This window comes from Canis lupus, chromosome 34 (genome assembly GCF_011100685.1).
Source record: "Canis lupus familiaris isolate Mischka breed German Shepherd chromosome 34, alternate assembly UU_Cfam_GSD_1.0, whole genome shotgun sequence".
NCBI classification, from domain to species: Eukaryota; Metazoa; Chordata; class Mammalia; order Carnivora; family Canidae; genus Canis; species Canis lupus.
This window is the reverse complement of record NC_049255.1, coordinates 40,929,228-40,955,099: the sequence shown is the minus strand read 5'-3', so window position 1 is coordinate 40,955,099 and position 25,872 is coordinate 40,929,228. Positions and strand designations below refer to the sequence as shown.

Here is a 25,872-nt window from a genome sequence, read left to right as displayed (position 1 = left end):
CTGCTTTGGTCCTGAACAAAAAAGGAAGTTCTACTCGTTGCTTACTTCCAAGTCAGAGTTTCTTGAAAGTTTGGAATTTAGAAATAGAATAATATACTAGGTCTCTTTGGGAATTTCAAATTCTAATTTTTACATTAGAAATGGTATTAGTGGGATCCCTGGGTGGCTCAGCGGTTTAGCTCCTGCCTTCCGCTCAGGGCGTGATTCTGGAGACCCGGGATCAAGTCCCACATCAGGCTCTCTGCATGGAGCCTGCTTCTCCCTCTGCCTCTCTCTCTCTCTCTCTCTCTCTCTCACTCTCTCTCATGAATAAATAAATAAAATTAAAAAAAAAGAAATGGTATTAGTAAATTAGAAACTAACTCATTAGGTGGTAGATCCTAAAACGTAGAAATATCCACAAATTAAAAGTCTGTTTAAACTTTTACTAGTGATGAATCTGACGGATGTCCATGACGGTGGGCACTTAACTGTCCCCCATTAGCACATACACTTCCATTTGTACTTAAGCAACTGTAGCAAGCTTATTCCTAAAAACTATAATTTATGAAGGGCTTGTTTTCTAAGTTGGTGTGCGAGTTGTTTATTTAGAGCCTAAAACCTCTTCTTCCCCTCAAAACAAGAAGATTATAAATAATGGACTTATTTCCAGTGTAGCCAATATAAGGTTGTTTACAAAAGCCAGTGTCTATTTCATGGGGACATAAGTTCCTTCATGATGGAAAGATCCTGAGGGTTATCTGCTTGCTGCTACCAGGTGGCTGTTTGTCCACTGTGAAATAAAGTACTCCTTGGTGTGGAGGTGAGAGGGACCCCGAGTTACTGCTTATAATAGATTGTACTTTTCAAAAATACTTGCTTCCCTTCTTTAATGGGCTTGTCTCTGCAGAGTTCCCACCTGTGAGGGGAGAAGGCTTAGCCATGGGACCCGCTTTGGTTAATGGAAGATGAGAAGTGATATACGTTATGTCTAAGCAGAGCTTTAGGGGCCACTTTGTGAGTTGGTTTTTGTTTATTTTCCTCTGCAAGAAAAACAGGTGCCAGATAAATGCTCTTTCTTTTGCCAGGATCCCAGAATGAAGAAGGTATCTGTAGCCAACCCAAAGCCAAAGTAGAACAGTAGTTCTCAAAGTGCTATTGAACCCAAGACCTGTTAAGGGTTAAAACTTTTAATAATAATACTTAGGTGCCTTTTCTTCTGTGTTGACCATGAATTATGGTTAAGTGACAGTGGGGGGAAACTGCAGGTGCCTTAGATAAATCAGCACAGTTGCTTCAAACTGTATTCTTTACCACCACATTTTTATAGTAAACAAAAGAGTTTTACTGTCTTTGATGAAGTGGCAAAAGTTACCAAAAAAAAAAAAAAAAAAAAATTCTGGATCCTGAGTTAGTATTTTTTCTTTTTTTTTTTTTTTACAAGTCTTTGTGATGAAACAGGAAATGTACAAGAAGCACTTCTGTGTGCTGAAGTATGATGGTTGTCACGAGAAAAGTACTTGTGCAATTATTTGAGTTATGGACTGAACTAACCTCTAATGGAGTATCATTTTCACTTGAAAAAGTGATTCACTAATATTATTCTAACATGAGCATTTGACAGATGTTTTTTCACGTGAACAAGTAAGCCTTTTACATTGAGGGAAAGAACCAGCAGTATTTGTTGCCAGTGATAAAATCTGAAATTTCAAGTGAAAATTAGAATTTTAGAAAATTATCAGGTAATGTAAGCTTGACAGCTCCCAGGTATTTAGGCTTTTTCTGATGAGCTTGGTAATGATAGTAGTGAATGTAATTTTAAAAAGTTTTTGGGACTGTAAACTGAAATGCCAGCATTTGGGAGATCTGCCCAACTCAGTGGACCAATGTTTATGATTGATGAATGATGTTACAGAATTAACGCATGAGTAAAAAATCCATTCATAAAGCCAAACCACTGGATTTTAATGTAACAAATATGAAAAGTTCATTGATAGGGTTTAATATTCAACACTTTAGTGAATTTTCAAGACCCTGTCACTTGTTGAGTTTTGGTATAGAATCAAATAATTTTCCTAACTATTTGAAAAAGCCATGAAATGTTCTTTCCTTTCTCGACTGCATTTCTGTGTGAGAGTGAAGTTGGATTTTCTTCATAATAATTCAGTCAGAATGACACATTATAGCTGATTAAATGCAGAACCAACCCAGGTAGGATGATCCAGTATCTTCTGTTAAGGCAGAACTTAAAGAGATTTGTAAAACTTGTACTTAGAATTTTATTACTTTGTTCTTTTGGAAAATGAAGTTAATTTTAAAATAAAAAAAGGTACATTAAGATGTAATTGGTTTATTATTTTAAAAATGAATTAATAAACATACACATTTTAACAATTCTTCATTTCAATTTCTACTCTAGTATATGTACCTATTATTCATATAAACCAAAGTTTTTTTGAGATCCTCAATTTTTAAGAGTTTAAAGGGATTCTAAGCCAAGAGGTTTAAGAACTACTGTTGTAAAAGGATTAAGATCTTTAGGGATTGTTTGTTACATCTTAACCTAGAGAAGGGGATAGCACATTGACAGTAAGCTGAGTCCGTCCCTTTGGGAAATACAGGTTGGTACAATTTGTTGACTCTGTTTTGTTATGATTTTTTTTTTTTTTGTGAGGTCATTTGATTAGGCATCAAGGTTGCTGGGGAAAGATTGTGACTGACTCCCAAAAAATAGATTATCCTGTTTTGCATGATCCTACATGATAAGGGAAGTCTCTTACAACTGGGACTTTTGGTGAGCCTTCACTTGGGACAAATATTTTCACACTTGGTCAGGCCATCCATGCATATTTCTCTTCCTTAAATTATTCTGCATACCTGTTTCAGGTAAAGACCTGACCTGGGAAGCTAGCCAAGTCCGTACTCTCCATTTAGGAATTGGTATGAATCTCACTGTATTTCCCTTTCTCGATAATGTAGACTATCCCTTACCCAGTGGGAGGATTTCTTTTTTTTAACTTAAGACCTCCTTCAGATGCGGCAGGGTTATGTCTGAAAGAGTCCATTTCTGGGTGATGGCCAGCATGTAATGCAGAGTCCTGTGTCATGCAGGCCCATCGTTTTTTTCTCTCTCAATCAGCTAATCATAGAGAATCTCCTATGTAGGGGATAGGCCTTGTTTGAGGAAGAAATAGCAGTGCATGAGGAGTAGGCACCCTGAGGCTGTGAGCCATCTGCTCGTGCTTCCCAAGCATCCCAGGTCTTGTTCTGTACGTACTACAGCCACTGGGTGATGGAGTATCTCTGTCACGTCAGCTTTGACTTTGTGGATCAGATGATGATAATTATCGGTGGCAGCTCAGGTTCCATAGTTCCTTGTGGTTAGCTGATCATTCTCTACCAGTATAAAAAGTACAAGGATTATTTTCAAAAGACAATCTTGGTTTGATGCAGAAGGTATAGTTTTGCCCTAGAAACTCTTAGAGGTTTCTGCTCCGATTTTCCTAAAGAGATTTGCTGATGGCTCCTCTTGGCGCTGATCGGTTGAACTTTGAGCACCATTGCAATCAGAGTTCATTTTGGTCACATGGCTTAGCAACTTGTACCCGTATCCTAGATTGGCTGGAGAGCTTCTCTTTTCCTCTGGGCCATACTTCAAACTGCTGGATTTTCGGTCACTCGGTAAATAGATGTGCATGTATATTGGTATATGTTGTTTCCAAAGAGGCCCACAGAATTTTCTGCTTCTTTCTTTGTTGAAGAAAATACAGGGTTTTCATTTTGGAGGGCAAGTCACACTGGACTTGCCGCACTCCATTGGTTCCTAGAACTAAGTAGTGATGGCAGGACCCTGTTTTTTCTTGGGACCTGGACCTTTTTATTGGTCTTTTGGCATATGTGTCTTATTAAGGCATCTAGAGGACTGCTGTTTCCTCCTCACAAGGTCTTACTGACTTGATGTTATCAGTGTAGTGGACCAGTGTGATGTGCAGTGATGTGGTGAAGTAAGCTCGTAGAGAGCTAGAGACCTGACGAGCTTGAGGCAGTAGAGTGAATATGTACTGCTGTCCCACCCAAATGAAAGCAAATTGCTTCTGAGGTTCTGTCTGTAGAAATAGAGAAACCATTTGTCAGAACTATCGCTGCATTTCAGGTACAGTGCTAGAGATCACATTTGGATTACCAGCTGTGCTTGTAGTCATTAAGTTTAGAATACAATTATTGTGTGTTTGGCATTAGCCAAACAGTTGTATTACCTGCATATCTGCCAGAGGTTGGAACTCTTGCATCCTTTGATTCTTTGATCATTCCCCCAGGAGTGCAGTACTTTGGAGGGAGTGCTCCAGGGGTTCATATATGAACCCCACGTTTCTGTCATGGCATCACTGTGGGTTTTTGTCAGTTGGTAGCCGGCTGGGACTGTCCTTTTCAGTTATACAGTCAGCACCTGGAAGAAATGACCTAAGATGAGGGGATTGATCCACTCTCCGTAAGTGGGCTTAGGCCAAAACTTGATAATCTTTGATAAACTGTAATCCCTTATTCTGACGCATGCATCATCACAGTGATGCTAAGAGATCCTTAAGGGGTTAGTTCTAAGAGTTAGATTTTATAGTCTCAAAAAGGTCAGGGTATTTCCCTTTCCCAAGTGCATGGTTAGTTACCCTGATAAGTGACTGTTTTCTTTTGTGGAAAGCCAAGAGGAAAAGAAGAGTATTTGTGTTTGGAGGGTACTTTGCCTTACCTTCATTCTAGAGGTTCTGGGTCTAATAACTTGGAGAGGCTGTGGTTTTCTGTTTCGTGGCTCATGTCCTGTCCCTTCTGTCAGCCCCAGTGTGCCAAACCTAGACTTGTTTATTTGTGCCGGTTGGGGATCAGCAGACTTGTTTAGTGGGTGCCCACATGTGAAATGTTTTAGGGTTTGTGTGCTATAGTCTCTGAAAAAACTGCCCAGCCCAGCCATTGTAGTGCTAAAGCAGCTGTAGATAATACATACATAAATGGGCATGTCTGTGTTTCCATAAAACTCTATTTTAAAATACACACTGGGTTATATTTAGACTGCAGGTTGTAATTTGTCTACTGCTAGTACAGATCTTACAGGATTATGATGGGATGTCCTAATGTTATGATTTTAGGGACTTTCCACAATTCTTGCAGACAAACCAGTTTGATAACCACTAGGTTCCTGTTTCTCTAATCTTCTTTGGTACCACTTGTTATATATAATTAAGCAGTGAACAACTATTGGACTATGCATTTTGGTCATGATAGCTCTGGAGCAAGGGTTGGCAAGCGATAGCCTACAGGCTAGAGATGGCCTGCACTTGTTTTTGTTGATCCACAAGCTAAAAATGTTTCACATTTTTGATTGGAAAAAAATAGGGTAATAATATCCTGTAAGTGAAAATTATATGAAATTCAAATTTTCCTATCTTGGAGCACAGCCGCACCAGCTTGTTTACATATAATTTATGGCTGCGCTCACTTCACAGGGACAGAGTAGGGTAGTTGACACAGACCTGTGGCCTTAAAATAATGTCCTATCTGGCCCTTTATAGAAAAAACATTTGCTGATCCCTGCTCTAAGGTTGGAGAAAAATTCTTTTGTTTCACACTCAGTAACTGCCTTGTTCTCTGTCAGGGCCTTGACTCGACAATTTACACTGTGAATATGTCGCTTTCTGGGTTTGAACTCTCCAGTTAGAAGCAAGTCCTCCTCCCCTGTCCTTGTGTATCCACCTCATGTGTTTCATAGCTTTCCACTGCTGGAAGGTCTCCACTTGGTCCCCGATGCCTTGTTTTAAAGGCACTTTATTACATATGACTGCAGTTGGTAATGTAATTTTGCCATAGTCTGAATAAGCTGTCAGAGGCCCCTCTTATGTAATTGTTTCCTTCTTGTAACCAAACTCAACTAGATAACATTCTCAGATTCCCATTACCTTAAAGATTTGCTCATCACCTCAGTAATTTCAGAATTTAATGATATACATAATATTAGTCAATATTTTTATTCAACTCTTACTGTGTGCATGCACTGAGGTAAGCACTTGTCACACTTAAGTGCTTAGTATAGTGTTTGCAAAAGATTAGCTGACATTTATTTTTTCATTTAAAAATAAATAACGCTTCCCCCCCACACTTCAGGTATTACTAAAGAAAAACCAAAAAACTTCATTGGCCATTAAAATTTTAAAAATCACATTAAAATTAAATTGGAATGAGTGACAAATTAATAGTTTTGTTTATAATATTTCTCCTCCTTAAAAAATTTGTAGATAAATTTGTTATTTGCAGTAGTTATGTTTATGAAGTTGTGAACACTGAATTAGCATGTAATGAACCGTTGCTCTTAGGGGAAATGCAAGATTAGGTTCCTGTGAGCCTCTGGTCACATTTTCATCAGCTGATCAATAATAACCTTGTTTTGTGTGCTTTTGCTTAAAGACCTCTTATTTTATATATGTTGTTGATTCATTAACGTTGCCTTCATGGCCAACAGCATTATAACTCCTCCATGAGCAGAGCTCATGTATTACGCATTTTCTCCATAAGGCATGTCACAGCCAGCAACGCTAGACAAAACTTCAGCACTATGCTTGGTCCTGAAAAAACAGTAAGTAGTAAAATCACCAGCAAAAAGCACAAAATACAGAAGTTTGGCACTAAATGTACCACACAAAGGACATTTGTTTATAGAATGAGGACTGAAACCAGAAAGCAGAATGCCGTGTTATTTGCTGGGTATGTGCACAATAAGCAACTCCAGTTTTTTTGCTGTTCTGTACAAGTCTGAAGATTGCATAGGCACCATAAGTATTAGCTTTGCGGTTACATATAAATTTTAGCAAGTAGGCAGATTTCACAAATATGAAATCCATGAATAATGAGGATTGACACTATCTTCCCAGATGCCACAAGTTTTCATTTTATCTTTTATTTATATTTTAATTTTTTCACCTTTTAAGGTTAGTTTTGAGTTGTATTAAAATACGCATAACCTAAGAGTTTAGTCGTATGTATGTGGTTGTACAAGTATTCTCCAGAACTCTTTATGTTTGTACTCATTAAACAGTTTGCTTCCCTCCCTCCATTTCCTGGCAGCTACTCTCTACTTCCTGTGAACCTGAGTGCACTAGATACCTCATAGAAGGGGCATTATAGGATTTGTGTGACTGGCTTCATTGACTTCGCATTATACACAGGGTTTATCTGTGTTGGAGCACGTGTCACTTTCCTCTTTAAGGCTGAATAATACTCCATTTTATGCGTAGACCCCATTTTGTTTATCCAGGTATCCTTTGGACGCTTGGGTTGCTTCCACCATTGGGCTATTGTGAATAATGCTGCTGTGAACATAAATACCCCTCTGAGACCCTGTCTTTTTTTTTTTTTTTTCCAACAGTGGTTTATCTTTTCTATGTTATTCATATGTGTGTTATATATGTATATATATTGCAAAAACAAATGTGCTAAGTAAGTAGAAAAGCAAACAAGTAAAAGTTGTCAGTTTGGGTGCCTGGGTGACTCAGTTGGTTAAGCACCCAGCTCTCGATATCCGCTCAGCTCATGAGGTCAGGGTTGTGAGACGAGCCTGGGCCAGACTCAGGCTGAGTGTGGAGCTTGAGATGCTCCCTCTTCCTTTCTGCCTCCCCTGCACTCACTGTCCCTCCGTCTCAAAAAAAAAAAAAAAAAAAAAAAAAAAGAAGTCAGTTTGACCTCATCCCATTCACCAGAGACAGCATTATTTGTAGTTTGGTATGTATTCTCTCCTATGTACACAGTTCAAGTGTATGTGTAACATATGTAAAAATATTTAATATGACTCCTGTGCATTTACAGTTCAGTAGAGTTTAGTAGTAGTTGGGGTCATATGCATACCGTTCTGTATATTGTGGATATTTCACATAAATATATCTGTATCTTAAGTACTATCTAGTATTCTAATTTCTTTTGTACCATATTTTTTAGAAATCAGGTTTTAAATTTAAAAGTAATGCATACGTGTGTTAGAAAAAACTCCAAACAGTACAGAATGGTGTGAAGAAAACTAAGAATATCTTTTCTTCCTTTATTTTCCTTTATTCGCTCTTAGTCTTCCTTCCAGGAGGCAGGTGTTGTTTGCTGTGGTAGCTTTAAATAATGAATTATGCTAAAGATGCTTATTTCTTGATATATTAACCAAGAGGCACATCTAATATGAAGGTTTCGAGGGAATTAGTGCATTTACTCTTCCTTATACTTCCTCTTTCCAGCTTTTTAAATATCACTACAGAGTACAGAGTAGATTTTGCAGCTCCTTAGTTTTCTGTCTCCTTTTTTGCTTTAGGATGTTCTAGAAACTGAAAAAGAATTAGTAATTTTTATGATTATTTACTGCATAATGTTTATGAGAATGGAATATAGTGCTGTTATTAAACTTCTATTCCTGGAGAAACTCCCACCGTCAGTGATGAGTATCCTCATTTCTTGTGTAAGGAAAATTTAAATTTCTGAGGGTCTAAAAAGTCTTTATTTTGACTCCTAATGGCAAATCTGACCAGTTAAGAGCAGTGCTTTGCAACCTTTTATGTCGTGATAGGTACATAGAAATTGATACTATTTGAGGGGTGAAGCTGCTCATAGCAGGGTCTCTGGTGACCCGCTTATTTGTAGGATACGTGGGGGGAAGCTCTGGGTCATTACAGGAATCTCGTTTCCTGGAACTTGGAGGACACGGCTCTGCTGTCTTTAGCATCCAGTATTTCTGATGAGAAGATGAATGTTAGTTTCTTGTTTCCCTTTGGCACCTTTCTTGGTATTCTGGAATTTTACTAGCATGAGTCTGTTTAGTCATGAGTCTTTTCCATTTATTATTTCATTGTTTTTGTTTTGTTGAATCTTTTCACTTTCTTTACTGAATCTTTATCTCTTGGAGAGTTTACTATGTTCCCCTCAACCCACACTCCCTTTTGAAAATTAATTTCCTTCCACCTCTGTTCTCTACTTTTGGATGTTTTGTGTAAGTGGATCTTGGACCTCCTTCTAGATACTCATATCTAATTTTTTTTCTTACAGCTTTTAACTGTTTGTTTGTAGGGGTTTTGTTTTTCCATTTTTGATTTGCTTTGCCTTGGAAGAAGGCAGCTCCCTTCAACCTTATGTTACAAACAACGTGGTGTTTAATCATGCTTCTGTTCTGCTCCTGGATTTCTGTTTATCTTGTTCCTCTTTCATACTGTCCGGTTTCTCCCCGTGTTTAGTGGATCCTGGTTGGCGTTCGCAGTTGCAGGGTGTCTGCTGCAGTATCACTCATCTCCACCGGGCCTCTATCTTGAAATGGTGGTTTTGGTGTGGTAGGTTCTGTGAAGTTAGATTCGGTGTGGGTGGACCAGCCGCCTGGGCCCCCTTCCAGGCAGGGGGTGCGAGGTGTCCCCGCAGGTGGGGAGCGGGGAGCACTCTCATCTATTTCACTTGGCTGCTGTTAGGAAGTTAATCCCGTTCCCCCCCCCCCCCCCCCCCCCGCTCCCCCTCTTATTTCCTTCTGGGTGTTAGAGGCGCGGTGGGCCCACTGTGTGCCTGGCTGCGCTCGCCACCGGACTAGCCCAGGAAGAAGGGCCTCCCTTCTAGAGAGCAGGCCTTTGCTTGATCCTAAAGGCAAGAGCTGCCACCACCATGTCCCTGATGGCGAGTCAGAGGAGGAGGGGGCGCTGTCCTGGGTCAGGTGGCACCCTCAGCACCCTGACGAAGCACCCCCGTGGTTTCCTCCTCCCTGTGGTCGTGACCAGTTTGATTAGAACTTGGAACTTCTCTGGCATGTCCTTGAAAAGATTGAGGTGTGTTCTGTATGTGATTTCCTCTGCTTTTTCCCCTCTGTTAATCCAGTCTTTCCTACTACGTTCTATCTGCCTAGATTTCTTAAAAATTTATGATTGTTCAGCGACATGTTTTCTTGTTTTGCCACGGTGCTATCATTTCATTTTAATTTCAGTCTTTTTCCTGCCATTTCATGGGGACCTTGGGAAGGAGGAGAGAGAGAGAAATTTATTTAGTCTGCTACCTTGAGCTATAAATGACTAATTTGTGAGTGATTTTAAAAGGTGGATAAATACTCAAATACATCTTTCTTGTGCCTTAGCAGGAATATTAACTCGTCTCCCCCCCCCCCCCCCCCCCCCCCCCCCGCCCCCAGTAACCAAGAACATTTTACTCTCCAGTCCATGCTTACAGCTCACTGCTGTTTCCTGGGCTGGGCCTGGGGCTTCGTGTAGAAGAAGGCACGCTCAACCATAGCGACATCGCTGGTCATCACCTTCTGAATGTTGGTTTTTGTTTGCTTTTTTTTTTTTTTTTTTTTTTTTTTTATAAATATAAGGTTGTATGTGTGACTGAAGCCATCTTTTTTAAAGAGACAACATATATTGGATAATATTTATTCAATCACTCATGAAAATGGTCAGAAAACTGATAAAATTGGGTTGTTACCTCTAGTGAAACAGCAAAGCAGAGAAACATTTTTGAAAATGATTTAGTAAAAGCCTGGGGGAAGAGAGGGAAAGAACAGCTAACTCAATTTTGTTCTTATCATCTTATATGGATGCGTAGTTCAGTTTTTAGCATAAACTTTGCCGGAGGGGAAGAAACATGGTACCTATGTCCCAGATACCTTTTCACTTACCGACTCGTAAACCTTGATGGTTTTTTGTTTTGTTTTTGTAACATCTTGAGGATATTAGGTGAAGGGTTTTACTGCCTAAATGCTTTTAAACATTAAGCCTTTGATGAAAAATCAAGAAGGTAGGTGAGTGCATACAAGTGTAATGGAGACAGTGCTTATGTGTGTGGCTCTCAGACTTTCTTGGTCTCTGGTCCACAGTTAGACATGCACCTACATTGCTGCCTTGTACGTGCGTGTGTGTGACACTGAAATGAGAGTTTCATGGAACAGTATTTGCCTTTCATGTGGTATACTGATTTTATCTATTTCAGTAGCACAAAGGGTATGCTCTGCTAACTTTATTTCATGATCCACTAATAGGTTGTGACCTATGGTTTGAAAACCCCCAATTTAGGTCCTCATCTGTTAGAATAGTGGGAAAATGGAGGGATTTGGATTGAGGAGGCCTGGATAGATCTAAGTTTATAGTTTTGGGTAATTTCCTTCTTGGAGTCTGTTTTTGCAAGTGTAAAATGGGAATAATACTATCTAGTTAGTTCGGTTAATTTTAGTTTAAAAATAAATGCAAAGTGCCTAGCCCTGGTAGGGATAATGTAGATATTTAAAAATCAAAAGATTTTTTTTGGATCATTTTCGTTATTTTTACTATATATGCCACCTGCCATGTTGTAGGCACTGGGATTCAAACGTAGGGAGGTAGGTTAACATTTTATCAATAAAGAGACACGTAAACATAACTGCTTCACTGGTGAGAAGGATGTTAGTAGAGTACATCAGAGGCATAGTGACCTAATGGAGGAAATTGGAGTTGGGCAAGTACAGGTATGCTTTTATTTTTAAAGTTTCAAGGAACAGGGTCCCTCAAATTACCTCTAGCTAAATGGAGTTTTACATTAAGGATACATAAGGGACATAAGAAAAAACAAGATTTAAAGCTGCAGAGATAGGTGTTTCAGAGAAGGGCAGTACCGTTTTGATCATAACGAATTGTTTTCGTTTTCTGACTTCATGGATAATTGGCACATCTTCTAGAATATAATAGAATTCTCTTGTGTTTCCTCCAGTAGTGGCAGGACTAGGTCTCCAAGTCAAGGCCGGTGTTCGTCATTATAACTCCGTTCCCTCTCTCACCAGGTCAGAGTCTGCTCTTTGATTTCTGCTGGAGAGTCTGCTGACCTCTGTCGAACTCGTGGGTTTCTTGACTCCTGGAGTTTTGGTTGTAAGCATCAGTAGACTCTAGATACTGAAACTAAAAAAAAAGGAGAGGCGTGGTGGTTTACTGAAGCGAAGAAAAAATGAACAAGAGATCTAGGACATAGGAATCGGTGAGCTGACTTGGAAGTGGTTAGTAATCAGTTCAAATTATTTTCCTTTATGGTTCTTCTCTTTACATTCAGATACCTGGGAAGGAGGGAGTGTGATTTGCCTAGCTTGAGCTAGGTTTCCATCCTGTGGCCAGGGGAGGAGAGGACGTTGTGCTGTACGTTCCAGCCCAGCCTGTGGTGGAAGCTGTGTGGCTCCTCTAAGGCCCAGTTAGAGGTCTGCTCCAGAAGGGAGCCGGGTCCCGGCACCAAACCAACAGACGCCCAGGACAGTGCAGCTCACTGGGTGTGGAGTTTGTGGGGGGCTGTACGCATTTTATTCCAACTCCAGAAAGAGTGTGTCTGGTCCTTCATCATTATCCTGCGTAGAGTGTGTCAGTGGACACACGTCTGGTTTAAGAAGCGAGCAGAACTTTGGACCAGTATGTGACCAGGGCTTACGGCTTACAGTATTTTGAAATTATGTGATAGGAGAAGAGGGAGATAATAAGGATAGTGCCATCCTGGGGATCTCAGATTCATTTAAGCTGTGAAATTATATGACCATATTTATGTTTCAGAACGTTTAGAGGCTTTATAAAGGTTGGAGTTGGGACAGATGGCTCTGTGAGCAGATAGAGGCAGCAAGGCTGGTAGGAAAGCTGTTGAATTAGTTGAAATCCAGATTTTTAAGGCCCTCTCTGATCTTCCCATGTACCTCTTGGATTTAATTTTCTGCTCTTTGTCCCTTGCTTTCCTCTCTCTAGCCATACTTATCTTTTGATCCAGTCAAACTAGTTCGTGCCTCAGAGCCCGTATGCTTGCTTGGAATACTCTTATCTTTGGTTGGCACTTGCTTGGATTCTTCTCATTTGTACCTCAGCTCATAATGTCCCTTCCTCCTTTCCTGGTTAGCTTTTCTAATCCCTTGCATGTGTATTTTTTCACTGTCAGATTATTCTGTTTTATTTTCTCTATAGCAGTTACATTTTTTTTTTTTTTTTCTAACTTGTTCCACAAACAGTGGCAGGGAGTTATGGTTTGGTTGCTAGTGGAGACTCACAGGACCCCAGAACACAGTGCTGATCGGTCTAATTTATTGCTGAAAAAGGAGACAGTACTGCAAGTGCCTTGAAGTAAGGTTACACGTTCACAACCAAAGGTTGCCTCTTAGCAGTGGACCTGGAGAGGTTAAGTGTGGCTTCCAGGTTGTCTTCCCCCTGTAGGATCGTCTTGGACAGGCTGTCTTTCTCAGACCGGGATCCCTGATGTGTGCAAGAAACACCATGAAACCAGGGAGCCCACAGTGGAGTCTCCCCTGCCGGCCACCTAGGCTTCTGGCAGAGTCTTCTGGGGTCTCAGCAAAACCTGGTGCCTGTCTCCCTGTTAACTGTGAGTGGTGCTGACAAGCCGGTCAGGCAGCCCAAAACTCGTTGGACCCAGGGTTTCAAGGCATCATTATTAATCGGCACGTTTTATGCATCTCCTAGGCGTCCATGTCGTGGAGGTGCCTCTTTTATTTCAGCAGTTTACTCAGGCCAGTTGCAGGCCTGTTGGAATTTACTCCCAGAGTGCTTTTTGCTTATGTGTTTGTTTCTTTCTCTGCCTTTAGAATGCAAATGCCAGCAGAGGAGGAATCTTGTCTGTGTGGGAAGATAACAGTGAATTTTTTAATGTGTGTAATATTTAACAGTGGATATTCAGAATGACCAAAAGTATCTTTTCCATTTAGGGTCTTTTTTTTTTTTTTTTCTTTCAACTTTTAGGCTTGAAAGGACGAGGCACTTTATGCAGTGTTGAGGTCAGGATGCAGTGATGTTCCCCTTCTTGTACTCCCTTATCTTTCCTTGACTCCCTTGTAAGGGTCTTTATGATTAGGCAACTAAGGTAGTTTCCCTTTTTTTCTATTTTGCCATATGTCTTTGGGAAAGGCTTGGATATACAAAAAATTCTCTCTGAACTGTCTCCTATAAAAAAAAATTAAGGTATTTTTATAAGGAGGTAAGGCAGTCATAGCTACCTTTTAGGAGTACCTTTTATTCAGCAAACATTTGTAAGTTTTTCTTGTTTTTTGAGAGCGAGAGCACGCATGCACTTTTGGGGGGTGCAGGGGCTGAGGGCTCCGTGCCCAGTGCGGAGCCTGATGTGGGGTCAGTCTCGTGACCCTGAGATCATGACCTGAGCTGAAATTAAGAGTCAGATACTTACACACTGAGCCACCCAGATTTCCCTACGTTGTTGTTTTTTATATACCTTATATGTGGTCCTTAGGAGGACACCATGAGGGGGACAGTAATGTCCTTATTTTAAAGAAATATAATGTGAGGCTCAGAAGTTAAGCCTCAGGGCTTTACACGCTCAGGGCTGTTCTTAGTAATCATTTGGAATGGGTAGTTGTGCGCCTAGGTCATTAGAGCTCCCAAAGCAGAACTCACCTCTTACCCTGTAGCAGAAACATGGTGGCAAGACCCTTACCGTCAATGCTAGGAGATGACTTTGCAACGTACGGTCACAATAGAGTTGAAAAAAAAGTCCAGGCTCTGCCCCTAATAGCTTGGTGAGTCCATGTTAACCATAACTTCTGGTGCTTTGTCTTATTTCTCTGTTTCCTTTTGTACTTAGCTATTTAGAACTCTCTTTTCTCCTTTGCTGGATTCATGTCAAGTAGTCAGATGGTTATCTTGAAATGGATGCTCCTGATAGGCCGCATAAGTTGTGTTTTATATTCTCTGAAACATAGTTTTCTGTTGCTCCTGTGCTACTGACCTCACAGTAAGCCTCAGTAATTCAGCTCCTTTTACAGTCTATCTAAATCCCACATATTTTAGCCTTTTAAAATATTTCTAGATTGTCTTCCTCTGAGAGATGGGAAGTATTTTTGTGCATCTAGGTTCTGGTCATGGGTCTCTAATTTTGCTTCCCATTCAGGTAACCATTTTTTGATTCATACTTTTGCACATTTGAATATCTTACAGGCCTCAAAGTTTAAAATGTTACCAAAGTTTATATACACTGAAAACCCCTTCTCACATCTGCCCCTTACCCCTTGGTTCTTCTTCTCCTGGGAGCTTGTTGTCCCCTCTGTTATGTATCCTTCCAGACATGAGGCTGTTACATGCGAGCACATTTGTACTCCCCCCCCCCCCCTTCTCCCTGCAGCCTAACAGTGTGCTGCGGTGACCGTGGTGACCCCAGGAGTTTGCTCCTGCTCTTTCCAGAGTGAATAATGCTTCGCTATAAGAGGCTTCTGTTGATGGGCGGAACTGCATTTATTCTGCAAGAGTGACTTTGTAGGTTAGTTACTCTGTGTAGATCCTCCGCATGTCAGCAAGCATGTTTTGAGTAATAAATACCTGCAGTGGGGTCTTAGGATCAAAGGCTCTGCTCTGACACTCTGCTGCCACGTTGTGTCCACGGAGGCTGCGGGGAGGCTCCTTGCAGCAGCAGCGTCCAGCGTGACGCCACCAGGTGCGGTAGCACTTGTTTGTTTGCTTGATTTTTGGCACTTTTATCTTTACCAAGCCGGCAGATGAAAAACGCTGTCTTTCTTTCTTTTTAAAGATTTGCTTTTCCTTGTCATATAATAGCTATAATACATACAGAGGCACAAAATATAGCTTGATGAATTTTGCAGATTAAACAGACCCGTGTAACCACTGCCCCAGTCATTACTTCATCCCCAGCCCCCGGAGAGATGACCATTATCCTGACTTAGAGCACAGATTATTCTCATGCTTCCTGGAAATCGTACAGCATACGTCCTTATTTATGGCTTCTTTGCTCACCATCGTATCTTAAGATTCATCAAAGTTATTATCGGAAGTTCCTAGTGAGATCTTAATTTGCACTTCTCTTATGAGGGGAAAATCTTTTCATGTTTCAAGCTTTAAATTTTTATGAGTACCTTTTCATGTTTCAGGCTTTAAAATTCTTATTTTTTGTAAGCTATTTTCCGTATCTATGGGTGGGTGATCATTTTCTTATGGGTCTCCTTGTGTAAAGGAAGTTAATCCATTATGTGGCGGTGGAGTTTGTACCTGTCTTCTAAAGTTTGCCACGGCTTTTGACTTGGTATATGATGGTTACATGAAGATTTTTTAAAATTACATAATTTTTTGATGGCCATTACATTTTTTTCTCCCATTGTTTTCCTCAATAGGCCTACTGTTTTCTGACCATCCAATAACTTTGGTTAAATCCACTTTAATGTCCATGAAGATGCAAGTGTAACGAAGAAATGAAAAATGATAATTGCTGACAGTGAAATTTGAGTCCAATATAAATGGGTATAAGAAGAAAATATTGTCACTGTTCAAGAGACTCTAGATACGTAGTCAGAGGAACTTAACAAAGCTACAGGCAAATGAGAAAAGTGGTTGTGATGAAAAGGATGATGTTCCAAAGGAAGTGATGCTGGCAAAAAAACTTCACACTAAGGGGACTCTCGGAGACGTTTATGACCTTCAAAAATGCAAGGGCTAAAATAAATATTAGAAGCTGGTCCCAACTCAGAAAGGAGTATGACAGTTCCTCAATGTGTATAAAATAGGAAAGATGGTGCTGTATTAGAAGTTATACCATGAGAAAAGACAAATGTGGTCAAACAACTTGATAAGTTATTTACAAAGAGATAAAGCACTTTAACTCACAGTGGTTCTCATTTGAAAAATTACAGTATACTAATTTTTAAAATATAATTTTATATAATATAATTATATAATATATAATTTTATATAATGTAAAAACATATATTTTATAGTTTTACTGTATCTTTATTTTTTATGTAACAGTTTTTAACTTTTTTCTTTTTGGGTATCTTTATTTTATTTTAATTTTTTTTATTTATTTATGATAGTCACAGAGAGAGAGAGAGAGGCAGAGACATAGGCAGAGGGAGAAGCAGGCTCCATGCACCGGGAGCCTGATGTGGGATTCGACCCCGGGTCTCCAGGATCACGCCCTGGGCCAAAGGCAGGCGCCAAACCACTGCGCCACCCAGGGATCCCATAACGTTTTTGTTTTTGTTTCTTTTTAGAGTTTTTATTCATTTGAGAGCCAGTGAGCTAGAGCACCAGCAGGGGGGAGGGGCAGAGGGAGAGGGAGAAGCAGGCTCCCTGCTGAGCAGAAAGCCCTACTCAGTGCTCCATCCCAGGACCCCGAGATCATGACCTGAGTGAGCCACAGGCAGCTGTTTAACCAGCTGAGCCACCCAGGCACCCCTGTTTTGATCATTTTAAAGGTCACAGAACAGGTCCCACTGATTGAGGTCACTTTGCTTGGTTTCATCTCATCCGATCATTTCTGTGACCACACTAGCATACCAAATGAGGACTGCCAGTATATGTTTAAACAGACAGCCACCCCCTAGCTCCTTAAGTTGACTGGTAAGTTTTGAAAAATGATCTCTTTATTGTCTGTTCTGACCTTGGAGTCCATCATTGATTAAATAGAATTGTAAAAAGGGGTATGTTCTTCATGTACTTAGGACTTGAGTTCTTGGAGCTGCTCTGGATCTCATTTCTTCCCTAAGTTGCCAAATGTGTATCTTAATAGTCTCATGAGCTTTATGAAGAGGACTCTAGAAGGTCATGAGGGACAACAATGATTTTGTGTATTTCTTCGGAACCTATTTATTATATGCTAGGTACTGTGTAAAGGATGTGCAGATAGATTAAAGCTAATATAATGGAGTTGTGTAGAAATATAGAAGAATTAAAGTTCATGGTACTGAAAAATTTAAGACATTTTTTACAGTGTTGCTGAATTCTTTGCTGTATTCTGTGGTAATAGCAATACCACCTTGTTTTCAAGGAAATTGGTGGGAATTTGTGCAAATTGAGCATTTTTATATGGGTCAGGTGGCAGCATGTCTAATACATGTCATGAAACAGATACTTTAATGGAAGTAATATGTTACAGAAATAATTGTACTTGGGCAGCAGGTCCCATACTGATTGTAATCTGTCTGTGGCAGATTAATGTTTAAAACAAGTAGCCAATTTTTGGATTGTGAACGTGTTTTATGAGCAGAGTAAGTTAATCAACTCAGGACTTGTAAGTTATTATTGGAGCTAGGTTTTGAACCTCCCAATCCAGTGCTTTTATGCCTAAAAAACCTGAACCTAAATTGTTAAATATTATAACTTAACATTATGTATAGTTATTTAGAAAGGATTTGATTTTGACTTCATTTCTCTGTAAAAGCTTGGTTTCTGCATCTTCATTTTCTTTGGGGATGAAATGAAAGTTACTGGTTCTAAATACTTACTGAACACATTTTTATTCAGTATTTTTGGAGAGCCTGTGCTAAGAGCTCTAAAGGATATAAAAATGGTTGTTGGCTACCATGAAACTTTAATAGGTAAGATAAGTCTTGAATACAGAATACACAGAGCTGAACAAATGATACAGTTAAACAATCATCTTTTGGGTGATACTCCTTTGAACTTAAGTTCCTCTAAGGAGTAAGCAGTTATTTCCAGCTAGGAGAATGAGAGCAGGCTTCATGGGTGCACTGTAGCTCATCAAGGGCTTCAAAGATAGCTTATGGGCATGTTAACAGAAGCATTATCAATTGGAGCAGACAATGCTGATTAAGTCCTGAAGATAAGAAAGCTTTTTGATGTGTCTTAATTTTATTACATATCCTGTTTTGATTAATGATTTTTGATAGTTGATTGTTGGATTATTAATATTATCAGTTTTTGTTCTTAAAAGAATGTTGCTTTATGTTTCAGGTTTGTGTAGTATAGTAGGTCCCAAAGTGTGATCTCAGGTAGCATCAACATCTTGTACCTGTTAGACACAGATCCTTGGTTCCACCCCACTCCTAGCAGTTGGCACTGAAAGAATAGGGGTAGGACCCAGCGATCTGCTTTAAAAGCCTTACCTTGATTTGAGAGGACCAGGCACGAATAGTCCATTGTTACCTTTTGAAACAAATACACATCAGCTTTATTTGATAGAGTTTACTTTCTTTTTATATATGATCCTTCTCTAGAAGCTATTAATGATTAATCACGCACTTGGTAACTTTGATTAAAAGTCCTTGCTCTCCAACTTATTTTACTTTATTTGATTATAAATTTTTTTTATTAGTTTGAAGGGTAATTTTTTTTATTTGAAAATCTGGAATTTATTTAGGGAGCTATTTTAATTGTCAGTGGTAATTATAAAGAAAATTGCTAGGCTAGCTCCTTGGCACATCAAGTGTACTTGCTGTTTTATTGTCACCTAGAATATAAGATTGAGGGCAGCCCCAGGGGCTTAGAGGTTTAGCGCCGCCTTCAGCCCAGGGCGTGATCCTGGAGATCCAGGATCAAGTCCCATGTCAGGCTCCCTGCATGAAGCCTGCTTCTCCCTCTGCCTGTGTCTGCCTCTCTCGCGCGCTCTCTGTGTCTCTCATGAATAAATACATAAAATTGTAAAAAAAAAAAAAAATTTATAAGAATGAGGTATTATGGTCATTGGATACATAGGAAGGACACATGTCCTGATACAGTTTTTTATTTTTATGAAATCTTTTAACGACACCTGTTAGTTTTATAGTAATTTGTTTTGAAATTGTAATAATTCATTATTTCTAATTAAAATCTAATAATTGATTTAATCTAATAATTGAGAAATTGCCAGACTTTTCCAAAACAGCTGTATTTTACATTTTGACCAGTAGTATTTGAGGGTTTCAATTTGTCCACATCCTCAACCACCATTATTATTATTTTTAAAAATTTATTTATTTTAGAGAGGGAGAGGAGGAGCAGAGGAAGAGAGAGAGTCAGACTCCACACTGAGTGTGAAGCCCATCCAGGGGCCGGATCCCACAGCCCTGAGATTGTGACCTGAGCTAAAGTCAAGAGTCAGATGCTTAACCATGAGCCATCGAGGTGCCCCTCAACTACCATCATTACTGTCCTTGGTTTTGGTAGCCTTCCTAGTGATTTTGATTGGCATTTCCCTGATGTCTAGTGATGTTGAAAGTATTTTCATATGTTTACTGGCCATTTGTAGATTGTCTGTGGTGGAATAGCTAGCTATTCAGATACTTGGCCTATTTTAAAATTAGGTTGTTTGCCTTCTTCTTCTTGAATTGTACTCTTTCTTTATATATTATAGACACAAGTCCCTTATCATGTTCTGCAAAAATTTTCTTCTGTGGGCTTTCACTTTCTTGGTGGTATCCTTTGAAGGGAAAAGGTTTTAAATTTTGTCGCTTGTGCTTTAGGTATCCTGTCTAACCATTGCTTAATCCAGAGTCACTTAGGTATTTGATCCATTTTGATTTAATTTTTTTATGTGGTATGAAGTAGGATTCTAGTTGTATTCTTCTGCATATCCAATTGGATATCCAGTTGTCCCAGCACCCATTTCTTATAGTGACAGATTTTTGTGAATTTTTATCTATACTTTCTAGATCTTTTTTGCACTTAGAGATTCTGAGTTTTACTGACTACTCCCACCCCATTGTCCAAAAGGGAATAAATTTACTAACTACTAACTGTGAATAAAGCAGTGTGTTCTGTTTTAGGCGTCATATTTTTAGAAGGACACAAACTGGAGCAGGTTTTTGTAATTGTTATGTCACAAATTTTTTAAAATGGGAAATAGAACACTTGGGAGTGAGAGACGAGGAGAAAGTCCTTGCAGTAGCGAAAAGATTTTCATTTAAAGTAGAGTTAGGCTTGTTTGGTATATAGTTCCAGAAGCTCTGAGTAGGAATTCAGGTAAATACATTTGAATCCTAGAGAAGAACCTTGAAACAATTAGAGCTATGTAATAATTTAGCAAAATAGCAGCACCCTTACACAGAAGCACTCAACATTGGAGGAGCTCAAGCAGAGGCTAAATAAAGGATCATTTTGTCATTAAAATTACAGAAAGGATTTCTGCATAGAACAAAATTTGTTGGAAGGTTTTCTTTTTTCCTATTGTAGTTTCCTTTCTCAATTGTGAAGGGTTTTCCCTTCAGAGTTCATCCTTTTCCAGACTCCTGTCACGTAGGAGAATGAGGGTGAGTGAAAATAGGTTATTGTCTTGAGGGATTAAATGATGAAATGATACTCCTAATTTTTAATTAGCTAACATTGTCCTGCATTATTCTGAAAATGAGTCTTATCACATGAGTTAGGGTATGTTTTTGTGTATGTGTGTGTGCACATCTCTAACCTTGTTGGAAAACACAACAGTGGGGATGAGGCACTGTAGCAGAGTGAGAGCGGGGATGAGAACTAAAAAAAGTATTCGTCTAACATTAAATTTAGGCATGGTTGTGATTTGTAGATTATGGAATGAAGAAAGCTTGCATAAATGCAGGAAATGTAAATTGTGTTAGTACAAATGGGATATCATTTTCTTTTCAGAAAAATCTATAAGTTATCCTTCCTGATTCAAGGAATTATGCTCTTTGTAAATGATCTCTTTGAAGAGTATATATGGTTAAAAGGAGGAAGTGTGCTATTGCGTATCTATACTTCTTTGATAAGTATATTTAAATCCTATATCTTATGGTTTGAAAGAAACCTGATCATTATATAAGCTGATTGAGGCAAATGAATTTAAATACCTGGCCTTTAGACAAAATAATTTAAGGACCTTTTAGTGATAAGATTCACACATTATGCTCAAAATAGAATTTGGAACATGAAAAAATCAGATACCTTTATTTCTTTGAAGTGAGATTTTGGAATGAGCTTTAGAGAAAAACTTCCAAGCTTAGCCTGTTGTATTTTTTTTTTTTCCCTGTTGTATGTTTTTAACATTCATCTTGTTTGCCCAGTTTTAGAGGTTCTACCTTCCCTTTTTTTTTCTCTTTTCTTTTCTTTTCTTTTCTTGTCTTTTCTTGTCTTTTCTTGTCTTTTCTTGTCTTTTCTTGTCTTTTCTTGTCTTTTCTTGTCTTTTCTTGTCTCTCTCTCTCTCTTTTTTTAAAGTGAGCTCTATCCCCAACATGGGGCTTGAATTTACAACCCTAAGATTAAGAGTCACATACTCTACTGACTGAAGCATCCAAGCACCCCATTATTTTAAAGATTATTTCAAAATCTCACTTTGAGCATACCCTGGAATCTTGGTTGAGAATGCTTAGTTAGCTTCAAACCAAAGCTTTTTTTTCTTTCTGTGATGTTGGTATAGGTATGCCTTAATGAGCAGTTGGTACAATTTGATTAAAATGTAATGTCTTCCTAAGACTGTGGCTTTTTAAGGCTTAAAAATTTTAAAATGTTTGTTATTGTGTATATTTTTTAATGCTTAATAATGTAAAAATACTGTTTTGAATATGAATTTCCCCTGAAGTTACTATACATTAAAAAAATTAAAGCATACTATAGAGATTTTCTTTTGGATGCCTAGGTGGCTCAGTCTGTTAAGCATCTACCTTCTGCTCAGGTCATGATCCCAGGGTCCTGGAATGAAGTCCCACATCAGGTTCAGGTTCCCTGCTCAGTGGGGAGTCTGTTTCTCCCCCTGCCCCTCCTCCCTGCTTGTACTCTCTCTCTCGCAAATAAATAAAAATCCTTAAAAAAAATATTATTTTCCTTTGCCTGTTTTTAAGTGTACCACCTAAAGACTGCTAATGTTAATAGGTCTCTTTCCATGACCCTATCAGAAGTTAGTAAAGAACTTCTCTTCTCAATTAGTAGATATAAGATGTGTATATTGCAGTACTGGATAGAATGTGGGGGAAAATACTGCATAATATGGTATTTTTCTATGGCTAACTTTTGCTTATAATGTTTAATAGCTTTATTATTTAAATTTAGAAAGGAATTAATTTTGTTTAAAAAAAAAAAGAGTGCCCCATATTCAACTAGTAAGATCTATATTGTAACTTAAAAAATATTATCGAATTTAGAAGATGAAGATATTATTGGTGCTAATTATTTGGTATTTGTGAAAGAGCCTGAAAAGATGGATATGTGACCACCAGTCTTACAGTGTTCAGCCCATCAGTCTTGTATAGCACTTACATGTCTTTTTATGTCTTATTTTAGAGGAGAAGGAGATATTTGAAATGTTGTACCTTGTAGCACCTAATAGAATGTACTTCACTTAGTAGGCGCAGTATTATGGAATGAATAAATTTGACATTTGTGCCCATAAGAAGAGTTTTGGCAAATTTGTCAACACAGATGTATTCTAATTTAAGTATATCTTCTATTAATAGAATACAACTTACTATATTAATCTTGCTTTAGTTTCCAGCATACTGCACAATTTTGACTTCATTTACATTGATTAATTGGAATTGATTAACTGGGATTACCCTCATTTCTTCATTTGTAGGATTGGGGCTGAGGTTGTTTTTCTAATTCCTTCAAGCCCAGTCTCATTCTAGGTTTCCAGTAATCTAGGACTCTTCATTACTTGCACCTTCCATGGATTTTACTTGTTTAGTTTCGAAAAAATCTTGTAAAATCTAAAGGTGAATCTGATGTGATGGCAGTTTTACCAGAAACAGACTTGCCTTCCTGACATCTCACAAGAAATAGGCTCAGTGGGGTTGTAGGTGTTTCGTACATTTCCCCTGTGCCAAATGCCAGAGACTTGAATTCAGAGCCAGTGATGAAAGTTGGTGCATAATGCTCCTAGGCCACCAAATTTATATTATCACCAGATAAGACCCCTCTCTCAGGGAGTTAAGAATTTAAAGAGAAAGTGAATGCCTGTGGCCTGCAATCTACACGAGTTTAAGCTGGTTGAAAAAAATTGCACATTGCTTGGAAGTAAAGGATGATGGTTAAGAGAGATGTGTGAAGTCAAAAATGTGTGAAGTCAAAATGGGACTTTTTTCTGGGAGGAGATAGGCTGTAGAAGGGAAGAAAGAGATTGGCATATAGGAAGATTTCTCAGAGTTTTATTTTTATCAGCTCATGGTCAGTCTCATCAGTCTTTTTCATCTATCTCAAAGGTTGGCAAACTAAGGCTTGATTTTGGTAAATAAAGTGTTTTGGAGCATACCAAGCCCATTTGTTAAATTACTGTCTATCGGCTGTGTTTGTGCTACAATGGCAGCATTGAGTAGATGAGACAGAGACTGTATGGCCCCCAAAGCTTAATATACTTATCTCTTGGCCCTTTACAGAAATTGTTTGCCAGTCCCTGATCTATATGGCTACCCATTCCTCTCACAAAATATTTTTTTCACCTTTTCTGTAAATTTGAAGTCTCACATACCTTTCACGTAGATTACCTGTTTTTGATATTTTTGCACATTTGCTTTATAATGTTATTAATCATGTCATCATTTTTATTTATCTCATAATTTGGTTGAGGCCATTTCAGAATAAGTTGTACACATTATGATCATTGACTTCTAAATACTTGTGTGTATCCCTTAAGAATAAGGATATTCTTACATAACAGTGCAGCGATCAGATTTGGGGAACAATTTAACATTGATATGGCATTGGTACAATATATTATTTAGTATAGTCCATATTTCAAATTTTGCCAGTTGTCCTGTTGATCTTGTTAGTAGTTGTTTTGCCCTAATCCAAGATCCAGTCCAAGTTCACACATTGAATAATCTTTAATTTGGCCTAGTTCCTCAGCCTTTCTTTGTGTTTTATTAGTTTTACATTGACAGTTTTAAAGAATGTTCCTTAGTTTGAGTTTATTTGTTTGCTGGAACAGAGTCAGATTATGTTAACTCTGTTTTTAAAGGATTGCAAAGTATGGAATCACATAACAAGAAAAAGCTTAGGTTAGAATTGAAATAATTGAAATAATTCTGGTGCAAGCATTAAGAGTGAGGCCTGAATACTAATTACAGGAAAATAATTGCTTGTCCATTATTTCCACATAGTTTCTATTGTGTGTATTAAGGAAAAGAAGAAAAAAAAAAAGTACAGTATGCTGTATTCCAAGAGCATGGACTGGGGCACCTGGGTGGCTGAGTTGGTTATGCAGCTGACTCTTTATTTTGCTTAGGTCGCCATCTCAGGGTCTTGGATCTAGCTCCACAACAGACTCTGAGCACTTAGCCCTTGAAATCCCCCCTCTTCTCTCCCTCCTCCCATTCGTGTGTTCTCTGTCTCCAATAAATAAAATCTTAAAAAAAAAAAAAAAAAAAGCACAACGTGGACTTTGAAGTGGTGACATAGTTTTAAATCTCAGCTGTATTGTGAGTAATTGTATAAAGGTGAGGAAATTACTTAACATCTTAGAGTCATTTGTAAAATATGGGTAATACATTTCCTTTCAAGTTGTTTGGGGAAGTAAATGAGAGACCATGTAGAGAGTAATGCAGAGTAAGAGGATGCAACAGTATGTGTTATTTAGTAAAATACAGTGAATTTGGAAAAGAGGAAAATCAGTATGACTTAGAACTGTCAAAAAAAAAAAAAGTGGGTGGAGAAGATTGCACTTCACCTGTGATTAGAAGGATGGATTGATTTTTAGATAAACCATGTAGGTGTGAAGAATCCATTGGAAGTTCTGGAGTGCGAGGGGATATGGTCAGATTAGTAAAGGAAATAATGTTAGAGTGAGGAGATTGGAGAAACAAAAACTTTGGAGTTTGAAGTTCTGGATGATAGTCCAGCCTTGGTTGTTTCATCTGTCTGGACTGTGTTTGGCATTATTACCAGCGATTTTCAGAGAGGAGAGACATCACTGATAGGTCGGAGCAGTAAGGAAAGGCTTTCGGCAGGAAGGAGTTGAGATGGGTCTTAAAACATGGGTAGGCTTTCAAGAGAAGGAGGAGAAGGAAAGGGAAGGGCATTCGACAACATGCTAAATTAAAGAAGGCACTATTGCAAATAAACCTGTTCTATCATAGGTTAAGGAGTGATGCATAGAAATTAAAGTTACCAATTCTGAACTCAAGAAGGAGGGTCTTTATAATTAATGTGTGGCATTTAGAGTTGGAGTAGAAAAATGATCCCCTTAGTTATTTAAATAAAGGTTGATGAGACTCATTTGGAATATAACTAG

At 38.6% G+C, this 25,872-nt stretch overlaps 1 protein-coding gene across 6 annotated transcripts in view; it reads left to right on the top strand.

Moving 5' to 3' along the window:
* TBL1XR1 (TBL1X receptor 1) overlaps positions 1 to 25,872 on the top strand; it is a 166,336-nt gene that overhangs the window by 37,270 nt on the left and 103,194 nt on the right. The window contains exon 1 of one of the 6 annotated variants that reach the window (XM_038583942.1): positions 11,774 to 11,983. The exons of the other annotated variants lie outside the window; for them this stretch is intronic. The gene's annotated coding sequence lies outside the window, so the exon portion shown is untranslated. Of the gene's footprint in view, positions 1 to 11,773; positions 11,984 to 25,872 lie in introns of those variants that run through there. 6 annotated transcript variants of the gene reach the window in all.